This window comes from Priapulus caudatus, unplaced genomic scaffold (assembly GCF_000485595.1).
Source record: "Priapulus caudatus unplaced genomic scaffold, Priapulus_caudatus-5.0.1 Scaffold18, whole genome shotgun sequence".
Classification (NCBI taxonomy): domain Eukaryota; kingdom Metazoa; phylum Priapulida; class Priapulimorpha; order Priapulimorphida; family Priapulidae; genus Priapulus; species Priapulus caudatus.
The window spans coordinates 248,215-252,912 of record NW_014577079.1 but is presented as its reverse complement, the minus strand read 5'-3'; the positions used below and the strand labels follow the sequence as shown (position 1 = coordinate 252,912).

Genomic DNA, 4,698 nt, shown 5'->3' with positions numbered 1-4,698 from the left:
ATCTCCTCAGCAACACTATGATGAGCATAGTGCCCCCAAGAGCAGGCATTAACTATATAAATATTTCGACTATGAACATACACATGGAGGCTAATAATGCACAAATTAATTGTCCATTTATTAGCAGCTCCTGATACCACTCACATCACGCGAACAGCTATGGTTATCGACCCGTAATATAGCGCCTCATAGGCGTCTATGTCCCAGGGGGTTACTTGCCGGAACGTACCTGCGGTACGGTCCGGCTATACCGAAGCTACCCTGCGTCCACTATTGATATGGTTAGGGTATAGGATGTAGGTTTAGGGTTATGGTTAGGCGTATAGAGATTAGGACCTTCTAGGGTTAGGGTTCGGGTCGGAGCCTAGAGAGTAGGCGTAGGCCGCATCCCTAGACCTCTGTAGTGGAAGTAGGGCGAGCGCGGTACCGGTCGTGGATATATTAGATAGTTACCAGGGTACGTTCTCGGTTATACCGCGCGCGTACCCAGGGTACGCTTCCGGCAGCTACCCGGGGGACATATAGAACCCTCTCAGCTCGTAAACTATAGCATTGAACAGAGGGTGCTGCCACCGCTTAACCTGACATGCTGCCACCAATTCTACTAGATTAGACATGTAACTCGTCGTTTTTTGCGCGCATGGGAAAAAACGAAAAAATTCATCAAACGGCACTTTCTGCTCTAACAGGCGTGTCCATATACGGATCGAATTAATGTCAGGGGTTAACGTGGCACGCAATTTTAGTGGGTATTCGTGCGATCGAGGGTCACGTCACCTTTAAATTTCGAATAGCGGCAGAGGGCCTTATGACAGCACGCAGGCGAGTAAATAACGCAGATGGGGTCGTTGTCGTATCAGGTACTACATATATGTACCCGAAGGTAGTTTTAGGCTTTGTTTAGGTATAGGATTATTTTTTATATGAGGTATGTTTACGGTTAAGGTTAGGGTTAGGGTTAGGGCTAGGGTTAGGGTTAGGGTACACTTCTGTAGTACAAGTCTGGTACACTTTGTGTATACATATATGTACCTCGGGTACATATCTGTAGTACCTGATACGACAACGACCCATTGAGCGTAAATAACGCAGATGGGGTCGTTGTCGTATCAGGTACTACAGATATGTACCCGAGGTATAGGTACCGAGGTGAGGGTTAGGGTTAGGGATAGGGTTAGGGTTAGGGTTAGTGTTAGGGTTAGGGTTCACTTCTGTAGTACAAGTCTGGTACACTTTGTGTATACGTATATGTACCTCGGGTACATATCTGTAGTACCTGATACGACAACGACCCCTTGAGCGTAAATAACACGCTCGTATTAATATTGTATAGTACATGTGCGTTGTAATTATCCAGGAGCGCTTCTAGCTGGGCGAGGCAGTGGAACTAATTGGCATGTTGGAAACGTCAGCGGTACGTTTCAAACTTGCACGGTTGAGTAAAAATTGAGGAAATTTTGAGTAACTTTGTTATTTATAATTGGCATGTGTTCTGGCCTGGTGGTTCGTTGTTGTTTTGGTAATGACGCGTGATGTACGGCACTATATATAATGCGTAGCCTCACGCGTCTCCTAGCCCCGCAAGGTCTGGCCGATAATGATGAAGAACCGGTCGGATTCAAATGTCGCCGGGCGGTTTTGGGAATCATATTAATAGACACGCTCGGGCAGACAGTTACCGAGTTATTACCCAGAAGAGATACGACGATGTAGAGAGATAGACGAAAACGGAGACGACGGGACCTAGGCACGGTCACCCACCTAAGTTGCCGTATGTATATATTTTGAGTGAGTGTTCGAGTGACTAATAAAATCAGTCTTCAATAACAATCTGCTACGATGGATCATCTCTACTCCTTGTTGCAATCATCTACGTATTACGCATCACGCTACGATGCTACGATGCCGGAGCGGAAACAACAACCCTTTTCACAGTACAAAAATAACAACAGCATCGTTGCTTGGAACCAAAGTCGATTCAGAGGCAATATGCTGACTCACATTTCCAATAACAACACGTACGACTATAGCCGTAAGTCGACCTGCGCTCTACACCACCCACGCATCCTCCGCGATTGTCGGAGGGAGAGTGGAGAAAACCCACTAGTAATAACAGCAGTGTTATTACGTTTAATTCAGTTTCTCGTTGTGTTTGCGGTAATAAATGTCATGTGTACTATAATTCTTATACTATCAAGTAAACCAAAAAAAGTTAATAATTCAGGTTTCACCTATCATATTATATTTATTGTCTAGTAATTTTGTAATTTATATTATACTAGCTGCAGGTACCCGCTGCGCTGGGTAAAATCGTGCTACTAATTCATACTACCAATAATGGGATACAATAGGAACATTGGGTAAAAATCGACAATAACATTGCACACAATATCAATATTTAGAAATCGGTCTAATAAGATAATAAGCATGGGAAAAAACTGTTACGTATGAAATTTATATAACAGCACAACCCAACTTAGAACCCCTGGGACATAATAGTAATATGGTGTAAATTCTCTTATTCTCTGTCTCATTCTTGAATTCGTGTTATTCGTGTTGTTCTCTGTCTCTGTCTTATTCTTGAATTCGTGTTATTCTCTGGTGCAAATATGTAGAGATTCCTGGCGTATCCAACTGTTGAGCTCTCCATGTACAGCTATCCATTGTGAGATCGTACCACGAATAAAAGAATTTGCATATATAGTATAGATAGAGACAGGCCAGCGAGTGGGGTCTGTGTCCACTGGATATTGTCTAGTGAATGCTTGGCGCGCAACCATGCACATTGAAATTAAGAGATTTTTCTATTGAATCAGAAAATGCATAGCTTTGGAATGGTACAATGCATTCTGAGATCGTAGCATCTGAACTGAAACTCTCAACTCAGAGTGAGTAGTACCTCTGAACTGGTCCTGGTTATGCTCTGTTTTAGTATTGGTTTCGCTTTCGGTTTCACAATACCAGCAGCTGATGAGATCATGAGGTGAGGGCAAGAAATAGTCATAGGTTTTCTGTGTGTGGCAGCACTGTACAGTGAGTGCGGACATTGTCTGAAGTTTCACGAATTCAGGGGTTTTTCACGGATTTTTCGGTGAGTTTGACGGTTTGACAGATTTTTTTCGTCTAGGAACACTCCCCGGGTATAACAGATGGCCCTGTGAAAATTGCATCCAGATCGCTTGGGCGGTTTGGCCGCCTATAGGGAAGATACATACATGCATACATCCATACATACATACATACATACATACAATACAATAACAAGCATACATTAATCTAACATACAGTACAATACATAGATACATACATCTACATACACGCATACATACATACATAATACAATTATAAATAACATACATACTATACTACTACATACTCATACATACATACATAATACATACATACATACATAACTATACATACATACATACATACTATACATCATGCTACATACATAAATACATAATACTACATACTATACATAACATAATACACTTCACACATAACATAATACTACATACATCATACATACATCGATAATAATACATACATACATACATACAATACATAACTACTAACATAAAATACATACATACATACTACATTACATACAATACACACTACATAATACATACATACATTTACATAACATAGCATACATACATGCATACAGTACATACATACATATATGCTACATCATACATAAATAATACATCATGACATACATAACATACATAACATACATAAATCATAATACATAACATACATACATACATACATAACATACATACATACATACATACATACTTAATAATACTACATAACATCAATACATACATACTACATACATCATAAATAATACATATACATCATACATACATACATACATACATAACATACATAACATACATACATACATACATACATCCATAGCATCACAATACATACATAACATACGAAACTCAAATATATATTTATTAGTAGTTTCACGCTCTATCCGTAGTCGTCGGCCGCTCATGTGTCTGTGCGCGCGCGCGCGGTGTTGGTGATGTGTATGTGTGATGTGTGTGTGTGTGTGTGTGTGTGTGTGTGTGTATGTGTGTGCCGTGTGCGTGTGCGTTGTGTGTGTGCGTGTGTTGTGTTGTATGTGTGTGTGTGTGTCCTGTGATGTGGCGTGTGCGTGTTGAGCGGGGGGTGGGCACATGATGTGTGTTGTGTGTGGTGTGGGTGGGTGTGTGTGCATTGCGTGCGCGTGTGAGCGCGGTGATTGCGTGTACGTATGCGCGGCGTGTATGTGTGGTGCCTGTTGCGCGAGCGTATATGTGCGTGTGCGCGATGATAGAGAAAAGTAATCTCGCTTATCAGATAGCTATATTCCGATTCCTACACCTAGCTGGACCGTGAAAGCTGCTTCTGTTGCTCTGTCGTTCAGAGCATCGACTGAGGTGGGGCTACTGCTGGTGACGTTGAGCGAGACAGGAAGAAAGTGAACGCTGAGAAAAACATGAGGAAGAAAGGGAAGGAGGAAAAACAGTAGTTGGGGAGAGAACGGGAGAAGGAAGAGCAGGTAAGAAGAAGGAGGAGGAGAAGGAGGAGGAGGAGGAGAAGGAGGAAGGGAGGAGGAGGAGGAGGATGGAGGGCAGGAGAAGGAGCAGCGAGGAGCGGGGCAGGAAGCAGGAGCAGGTGCCGGAGCAGGAG

General features: G+C 42.3%; 1 protein-coding gene across 2 annotated transcripts in view; it reads right to left on the bottom strand.

Moving 5' to 3' along the window:
• LOC106811216 (phospholipase D3-like) overlaps positions 1–4,698 on the bottom strand; it is a 79,669-nt gene that overhangs the window by 36,205 nt on the left and 38,766 nt on the right. The window lies entirely within an intron of this gene.